The sequence below is a fragment of the Pogoniulus pusillus genome, chromosome 24, assembly GCF_015220805.1.
Source record: "Pogoniulus pusillus isolate bPogPus1 chromosome 24, bPogPus1.pri, whole genome shotgun sequence".
In the NCBI taxonomy this organism is placed as follows: Eukaryota; Metazoa; Chordata; class Aves; order Piciformes; family Lybiidae; genus Pogoniulus; species Pogoniulus pusillus.
Genome location: NC_087287.1, coordinates 6,364,433 through 6,374,214, shown reverse-complemented (window position 1 = coordinate 6,374,214; position 9,782 = coordinate 6,364,433).

Sequence of the window (9,782 nt, the reverse complement as noted above, 5' to 3'; positions counted from 1 at the left end):
TGCTTCAGTGGCAGCTGGTGGTGGGATCACAGGATGCTAGGGGTTGGAAGGGACCCAAAGAGATCATCCAGCCCAACCCCCCTGCCAGAGCAGGACCATACAATCTAGCTCAGGGCACACAGGAACACCTCCAGACAGGCACTGAAAGTCTCCAGAGAAAGAGACTCTACAACCTCCCTGGGGAATCTGTGCCAGTGCTCTGTGCCCCTTATAGTAAAGAAGTTCCTCCTTGTGTTGAGGTGGAACCTCCTGTGCTGCAGCTCACATCCATTGCTCGTTGTCCTATTCCAAGCAGCAAGTGAGCAGAGTCTGTGCCCCCCACTCCTGACCTCCAGTCCTCAGATATTTATAAACACTTATTAGATTCCCTCTCAGTCTTCTCTTCTCCAGACTAAGCAGCCCCAGGTCCCTCAGCCTCTCCTCATCAGGCAGTGCTCCAGTCCCCTCATCATCCTCCTAGCCCTCCCTTGGACTCTCTCGAGCAGATCCCATTCCTCTTAAACTGGGGAGCCCAAAACTGAATGCAGTACTCAAGATGGGGACATGGACTTGGTGGTGGTGATGCTAGTGGGTCCTGGACATCTCCCACTGCTCCAGCCCATCACCTTTGCCCTTGCATGGATGGTGCCAGCAGGAGCTTGGTTAACTCCTTGGGTGAGGGGGAATTAGCTGAGTCAAGGGTGGTGGGGTCAGGCTCATGTGAGGCATCGTGGGCCACAAGCTGCTGAGGCAGGGGGAAGGTGCCTCGTGCTTTCCTCCAGCAGTCAGCAGAGCAGGGGATGACAGGGCAAAACGTGCCCAAAATGGAGGAAAAAAGGAAGGAAACTTGGTGTGGGGGAGGAGGGGGAGGTTGCATCATACAGGGCCAAATTGCAGCTGCTTTGGGCCATTGCTCAAACTCGGGGCATCAAAAGTGCCCTTTATTGTCCTGCTGCAAAAATGTGGCATCAAAATCCTCCCTTTTCTGCCCTGCTCCAAAGATGAGACATCAAAATCTGCCCTTTTCTGCCCTGCTCCAAAGATGGGGCATTAACATCTATCCTCTTATGTCCTGCTCCAAAGATGGGGCATTAACATCTGTCCTCTTCTGCCCTGCTCCAAACATGGGGCATTAACATCTGTCTTCTTCTGCCCTGCTCCAAAGATGGGGCATTAACATCTGTCCTCTTCTGCCCTGCTCCAAACATGGGGCATTAACATCTGTCTTCTTCTGCCCTGCTCCAAAGATGGGGCATTAACATCTGTCCTCTCTCTCCTGCTCCAAAGATGGGGCATTAAAATCTGTCCTCTCTCTCCTGCTCCAAAGATGGGGCATTAAAATCTGTCCTCTTTCTCCTGCTCCAAAGATGGGGCATTAAAATCTGTCCTCTTTCTCCTGCTCCAAAGATGGGGCATTAACATCTGTCCTCTTCTGTCCTGCTCCAAAGATGGGGCATTAAAATCTGTCCTCTTTCTCCTGCTCCAAAGATGGGGCATTAAAATCTGTCCTCTTTCTCCTGCTCCAAAGATGGGGCATTAACATCTGTCCTCTTCTGTCCTGCTCCAAAGATGGGGCATTAAAATCTGTCCTCTTTCTCCTGCTCCAAAGATGGGGCATTAAAATCTGTCCTCTTTCTCCTGCTCCAAAGATGGGGCATTAACATCTGTCCTCTTCTGTCCTACTCCAAAGATGGGGCATTAAATCTGGTCTCATCTGCCCTACTCCAAAGATGGAGCACCAAAATCTCACTCCAAGCAAGGCCTACTGCAACTTCACCTCCTGCTGCAAGGGCAAACTTGGTGTTTCTGTCCTAGAGGCCCCAGTAGTAAGTTCAGTAATGTTTGGGATGTTCCTCAGGCCTTGGCTTTTGAAAGCATTTTCATCTTACTCCTTCAAGGGGTTGCTGGTATCCAGGAGTCTGCTGCTGCTGCTACAGCCCAGAGAGAGTTTAGCTGCTGGGGCTGGTCATGGGATGCTTCCCTGATCTCCATCTCAGGTTTTTGGGGGGATCATGACAAGACAGGAGCAGGTCACACCACTGTGTCACTCACACTAGGCAGGCTACATTTGAGACCTGCTAGGTCTCATACATTTCCACTCAAAGAAAATAAAGGGTGGAAAACTGTGTAGAGGGGTTCAAAGGGGGCTCTGGGGACCTGCATTTGATTCTGGCCATTGCTTTGCAGCAACCCCAAACCACCCTAGACAAAGCTACCTGGTGTCAGGGTCCTTACTGATATCTCACTGACCTACCTCTGCCTGGGATACCTCCAGGACACTCTTCTGGTGTAGGGAGGGACATGAGTGATGCCTCCTTTACCATGTCCAACCCAAATGACCCTTGTTTCAGGGACCCACCCATGTGATGCCAGGGACCAGAGGCTGCAGCCAGGTGGCCCCAACGATTTTGCAGAAGGCCTTTGCCCAGGAGTATGACCTTAATCCCCCACTCACTGCACCAATCTGGGGGTGTGAAGCCAAATAAAAACAACAATTATGAGAGAGAAAGGAAATCATAATGAAATGGTAGCACTGTAGAGAGGGGCAACTGGCAAATATTTAGCTAACAGCTCTGCAGTGGCAGTGTCCAACCAGTTCAGCTTTCACCTTGACATCAGAGTTCAATTTTGGGCCCCTCACTGCAAGAAGGACATTGAGGTGCTGGAGTGGATCCAAAGAAGGGCAATAAAGATGGTGGAGGGTCTAGAGAACAGGTCTGGTGAGGAGCAGCTGAGGGAACTGGGATTGTTTAGCCTGGAGAAAAGGAGAGTGAGGGGAGACCTCGTTGCTCTGTATAGCTCCTGAAAGGAGTTTGGAGCTAAGTGATGAAAGGAAGCATCCTCAGGTTGTGCCAGGAGAGGTTTAGGTTGGACATGAGGAACAATTTCTTCCCCAGATAGGCTATCAAGCCTTAGAACAAGCTGTCCAGGGCAGTGGTGGAGGCCCCATCCCCATCCCTGGAGGTGTCAAAGCCATGTAGAGGTGGTACTGAGTGATATTTGGTTAGTGAAGACCTGTCAGTGCTGGGTCAATGGTTGGATTTGATGATTGTGAAGGTCTTTTCCAAACAAAAATGATTTTATTGACTCCCGGTTGCAGCAGGAGAGTGACCCAGGAGCAGCTGAAGTGTCTGCCAAGGATGCTCCCACACCTCCCTCCCCTCATAACCTTCAAGTGTCTTTGGCTGCAAGTACAGAGCAAAGCATCTTCACATTTTTGACCCTAAGCCACCCTGGTGGCAGAGCTCCTTGAGAAACACTCAGGGGTTTGCAGCCAGAGAGCCTGAGATGCCAAGTCCCACCCTGCAAACAATTATTACCAGGGTGTTCTGCAAGCAGAAGCTGAGAGAGAGGCTGTGCAAAGTCACAGACTTGTGTTTGCCAAAGTGCTTAAATGTGAGTTCAAAGTCTTAACCCTGGGCAGGCACATTGGAAAGCGCTGGCTGCAGTGACAAGTGAAGCTGGAGCTTAGGAGAAAGGTGACAATAAATAGGTAGAAATTAAAAGCCTTTATGAGCACACTCATGCAGCAGCAACCGCCTCAGGAGGTTAGCATTGATTCACCACACCACCAGTGGAAGCTGAGTGGCTGCTCCCACTCCAAGGAAACACGTTGCAATTTTAAGTTGACCCTTGGGTCACCATGAGGTGCTGCCCCTCCTCTTTCTCAGCCCACCCTCCTCCCAGGACCAGAAGGTTCAAAGTGCTTTGGTGCTCTGTCACATAGAGGAGAGGTGATTGCATAAATGATGGTCTCCTTGGGGCAACTACATCTGGAAATCAGAGGACATCATTAAGTGATGCATAGTGCTGGCAAAGCCATGAGGTGGGTGGCAAAGCCATGAGGTGGGTGGTGTGCTGGGATGTGGCTGGAGGCACATCTCCACACGGTGCATGGAAACCCCACCAGCCAGTCGATACCACCCTGCCCCAAGCTGGGATCTCACGGCCCTGGGGACCTCAGCAGAGATTGCTCAAGGTGGGCAATGAGGTGAATCGGGTCCCGGTGCTCCCCATCACATCCTGGCGTGGGAGGCGATGAATCGATGGCACCGTTGCCACTTACCACCCCATCCCGTCAGCCGCCGGTGACGCTGCCTGCCGCCAGCCTCTGCCGGGGTTGTTGTTGCCCGTCGCCAGCAGTTTCAGCTGCAAAATAACTGGGGTGAGGCAAACAACACGAGATTCCTGCCCCGAGGAGCGGACAGGGCCGGCAGACGGGGTGAGGCAGGTCCCCTCCTCTCCGAGGTGGGGGCCAGGCGTGTCCCCAGCGGCGGGGGAGGATGGGCTGGGGGATGCGGAAGGATGTCCGACGCGGAGCGGGGTCAGGCGCGGGCAGGTGACACGGGAGTGGCGGGGATTTGGGCAGGGCCACGGAGTGCGTGGGACACGGGGACAGGTGATGCCAAGTTTGGCAGCCGCCCGGCGAGGCAAGGTGGTGGATGAGTAAACCCTGGAGAAGACACCTAGGGCAGATCACAGACTTAAAGGACCATAAGCGTTTTGCTGCATAAAGCTTTGTTTGGTTTATAAATAGCTTGGGAAAGGCTGGAAGACGAGGATCGGATGGAGAAGGTCCCCTGGTGTGAAAACATCCCACGCTCAGGACTCCTGCCCATTATGACACCCAGCCATGCCACCCAGCCACCAGCCAGCCACTGGGCTCAGGATCTGCGGTGTGAGAGGCAGGGAACAATTAGTACCCAGGCTCAGCCTTTTGCAGCTCCGTTTAGTGTCTCCCCAAGGTCACAGCAACCCGTGCTAGCAGCAAAAAGTCGTTTAAGGGAGGTACAGGACAACACAGCCTTTCAACAGCACTGAAGGACCAGGGTTTGCCAGCACACGTAACATCCACGACACCTCCTCCACTGCCTGCAGCGCTGGGATGAGGCAGGCAGAGCCTGGACGGGTCCCTTTGCCGTGCTCAGTGCAACTCTGCTCCCAGGTTTCCCATCAGACAGAGCTGATACTAAAGCACCTTCAGGTTTGCTTTCGCAGGTGTCACCCAGAGAAAAGGGTGTGATCGGGACATGACGGTGCCGCTGGAAAATGCACCCTCATCTTGCGAGTCGTTGGCCGGTGTAGGAAACGGCACCGGGAGTGTGTGAGAGCCTGGCACCACGCCGGGAAAAAGTTACCACCGCCTTGCTTGGGGGCTCAGGGCTGGTGAATCAGGCTCTGCTAATTAGCTGCATCCAGCAGCTTCACACCAGCACCGGGGACCTGGAGCTGGGAGTCAGGGTGTCTGCAATCAGACCTGCCTGGGCTTGCGAGCCTGTAGGCTCTGCTCAGTTCCGACCGAGGAATAGTTTTCTTATGTCCTTTAGCAACCAGATGCAAAGATGGGTTTGGGTTGGGGTTTTTTTTTTTTTTTTTGCCTGAATTTGAAGGTGTTTGCCCCCTAAAAATCCCCCCCACAGCTTTGCATTTGCAAATGCACCTCCCAGCCAAAAAAAATAATAGCTAATTAAAAATTAGTGGGTTTTGAACCAAAGCTTTCCTGGCCCTTTGGATAGTTGCAGGTTTGGGGGTGCAGAGATAATAAATAATGAAGGAAAATAATAAATTATAAGAAAAATGCATAAATAAATGAATAAGAACAGAGAAAAAATAAAATTAAGTGTTTTTGAGCCAAAGCTTTCCTGGCTCTTTGGATAGTTGCAGTTTTGGGGGTGCAGAGATAATAAATAATGAAGGAAAATAATAAATTAGAAGAAAAATGCATAAATAAATGAATAAGAACAGAGAAAAAATAAAATTAAGTGTTTTTGAGCCAAAGCTTTCCTGGCTCTTTGGATAGTTGCAGTTTTGGGGGTGCAGAGATAATAAATAATGAAGGAAAATAATAAATGAGAAGGAAAAAATGCACAAATAAATAAATAAGAACAAAGAAAATAAAAGAAATTGGTGGTTTTGAATCAAAGCTTTCCTGGCCCTTTGGATAGTTGCAGGTTTGGGGGTGCAGAGATGATAAATAATGAAGGAAAAAATAAATCAGAAGGGGTAAATGCACAACTAAATAAATAAGAACACTGGGGGAAGGGCAAAGGCAAATACTTGACCAAATATAAGGGGAAAGAGGCTGCCATAGCATCCCTTCCAGAGTGCTGCCTGGAGATGGGGAAGATGCTAAAGACCTCCCCAAAAATGAAGAGTTTGAAACTAAGCTGCATCAGGTCTTTGGCTGTGTGTGGCAAAGGGCAGGTTGGACCACGCAGTGCCACCAGTGGAGGGGACCCCAGCCTCCCAGGGTTGGGGTGCTCCTCCCTAGGGGAACTGCTGGGGCTGAGTCACTCGACCCTGCCTTGGGAATCCTTGGGATGGAGGTTGCGAAAGTGCAGCCCGCTCCCAGGGGTGCGTCACCACACACCCACGGGCCTGGCTGCTGGGGACAGGGTGCTCTGGCTCACCTCCACCTGCAGCTGGAGGGATGAGTGGGATAGGGAGACAGACCAGCAAGGAAAAGAGGTTCACTCACCACACCAAAAATAGGAGCAAGGAGGGACAGGTCTCATGGCCATCTCTGCCTGCTGCAGATGCCTCAGCTGTGGCACTCTGGGTCCTGCTCCATGAACAGGGAAAAGTGTGTGAAATACCCAAGGCCAGGCTCAGGCCAGGCTCTCTTTTGAAGATACCCCATGCAGTTTTTACCACCCCAGCCTATACATACCCAGACAAGCTCTCAGATCCCAGTTCATCATCCCTGCTCATGCCAGGCTCATGCCAGACTCTTTTGAGATACCCCATGCAGTTTTCACCACCCCAGCCTATACATACCCAGACAAGCTCTCAGATCCCAGTTCATCATCCCTGCTCATGCCAGGCTCATGCCAGACTCCTTTGAGATACCCCATGCAGTTTTCACCATCCCAGCCTATACATACCCAGACAAGCTCTCAGATCCCAGTTAAACATCTCAGCTGCACCCCTCAAGGCCTTGCCATCTGGGTGAACATCCCAGAGAGGTGCTGAGTGAGCCCAAATCCTGGCTCTGTGCTTGGTCCTTCCCAGCACACAGCAGTATCAGCTCCAAACCCAGCAGTGCCAAGGGCCGGAGCTGGATTAAGCACTCTGGAGCTAGTCCCCCTTTGATCACTCGTTCTGTGAGCACCCAGGAGAGCATCAGTATCTTAACATTCCCCAACACAGGTGCTCACAGAATGAGTGGACATGAAACTTGCTTAGAGAATCAAAAGATGATAGGAGTTGGAAGGGACCTCTGGAGATCATGTAGTCCAACCTCCCCACCAGAGCAGGTTCACCTAGAGCAGGTTGCACAGGACAGCATCCAGGCAGGCTTTGACTGACTCCAGAAATGGAGACTTCACCACCTCTCTGTGTGGCCTGTTCCAGTGCTCCATCACTCTCAAGATAAAGAAGTTCCTCCTCAAGTTTTTTTGACTGAACTTCCTGTGTTAAAGTGTGTTCAAGAAGCATGCCAAAATGCAGCAGCCTTCTCACATTGGTGTGACACCAGCGCTGGGTGCAGACACCAGCCTTGCTACCAAGGCTCATTCCTAACAGCTTTGCTAACAGCAAAGCCTGCCCTTAATCCCTTGGAATTAATTAAAAACCAACATCCATGGGATGGGTCTGGACTGCCTGACCCAGCTGGAAGACTTTGCTCTGCACTCTGTGGTGCTAGAAGGTTAGCATAGTGTGCTGTCCTCTCCAGCCCATCCCTGCACACCAAAGCCCGTTCCACAGTCACGGGATGCTGGGAGACACTGGCCAGACTGGAAACGCTTGCGGAGGAGCTGCTCTAAGTGCCTCAGCCCTGGAGCCAGGTGTATGTTACCTGGCCAGCTGTGGTTTCCCCACTTCAAAGAGGAGGGAGGATGGTTGATATCACTCCAGCTTCACCACGGGATCTGGGAGCCGCGGGCCCGGCGTCAGGACTATCCTTTTGTCTGCAAAAAGCATTTGCAAAGGGCCCCTGGGGAGGGTGGGTTTGCTTGGATGGGACCATGGTTGGCTTAGTTATGTCTGCCCCACACCCGCCCACGGGCATTCAGCACCAGGGCTGTCAGTACCCATGAGGGCAAGAGAAGGATAGCCCCAAGCTGGAGCAAAAGGAAGATACCCCCGAGCTGGAGCCTGTGGCAGCTGCAGTGCCTCTGGGATCAGGCTCCAGATGCCGTGGGGACCTGTCATGCCTTGGCCCCTTGCCCATAAAGAGCTGCACGGGGTTTTGCTGAGTCATGCAGCGCCACGGGGCCGGGAGGACGGGCAGGTTTTGCTGACTCAGGGTCAGCGGCACTCGCTTTGACCACAGGCCTGCAGGGCAGGAGGGAAGCTGGGGCTGGCCGAAATAACGGGACCAAGCATGCTCAGCCGGTGCCTGCAAAACCGCATCCCAACGGGCACCGTGCCCCACGGGGAGGCAGCAGCTTTCCCAAAGCGCTTCCCGATCCCCCCTGGTTGCACCAAGACATGGCAATCTGGAGAGCTCCAGGGACGGGATGCAGTGCGGGGCAGAAGTAACCCCCGAAATACCTGGTGCAGACCACGGCTGGGTGGGTCAGCAGCCAAAGATTTGGGGCAGCAGGATGCTGCGTGAGGCCATGGGAGGATGGAAGAGGCTCAGAGAGGGAGGGTGCAAGTGAGGCAGCAGGAGCAAGGCGCCAGCCAGCACCATGACCCAGCAATTTTCCAGAGCCGCATGGACACGAAGGAAGTGGATTGGGGACAGGAACGCCATCATGAAGTTGCGGGTCCCTCACTCTAGCACTGCCCGGTCCATCCCACGGGCTGCTGCTCTCCTGCCCCCAAGGCTGGGCACAAGCAGAAGCAGGAAGCCAACACCCCCAGCCCTCAGGAGCTGGAAGTGTCTGTAAAGCTGCTTTGTTTTTTTTCCTCAAGCTGGTCTGGCGGCTCTGTAAGAGCTTGCTCAGGGTGAACTGGCCAGAGATTAGCTCCATCCACTGCCTCCCAAGGTGGAGGGGTGGCACCTTTGAGCCCTGCTATGCAACCCCGGGTTGGGGGGAGGGGGGAAGTCGAAAAGAGCCTGTCCCAATGCTTCTCTGTCCCAATGCTTCCCCATGCTCAGGTCGGGGTGAACTTAGGGGTCTGCTGCTAGCCGGTGCCACCCTGGGCTCTGCCTGGCACCAGCATCACCCTCAATGGCTGTAGGTGGCCTGGTACCTCCATGACGGTATTTTGGGACACAGACACACAAACCCATCTGTCTTGGCACCCTCCCAAACAAGCTGCGGGCCAGGACATGCCCATCTTGCTCCGCACCTCGCAGTCCAGAGGGGATACCAACCGAGGGGTGCCCTGGACCCAGGGAGAGGCACAGAGCAGGCTGCAGAATGGAATGATGCTGATCACAGCGGCGGGGAGGGGCCCGGGGGCCGCGGGCGAGCCCCACTGTGCCGCACACACACGGCGAGGAGGTCAAAAAGGGCCAAAAGGCCTGGAAAGAAAGGCAGAGAGACAGCAAAAGGGAAGTTTAAGGAGAGGCCAGGGGCAGGCTCCTCGTGATGCCATTCTCGGTGTTTATTCCCTTTTCCCGGAGGCTGAGTCACGGGCCCGGGAGCCGGGGGGTCAGGCCCGGGGAGCGGGGAGGAGAAACGGCGGCGGAGCAGGAGCGGGGAGGGGAGGGGAGGGGGAGGGGAGGGGGAGGGGAGGGGAGGGGAGGGGAGGGGAGGGGAGGGGAGGGGAGGGGAGGGGAGGGGAGGGGAGGGGAGGGGAGGGGAGGGGAGGGGAGGGGAGGGGAGGGGAGGGGAGGGGGCGGCGAGGCGGCGGCAACAGCAGCAACAACAGCGGCAGCAGGCGGCCCCTGCGCCGAGCCCCGCCCC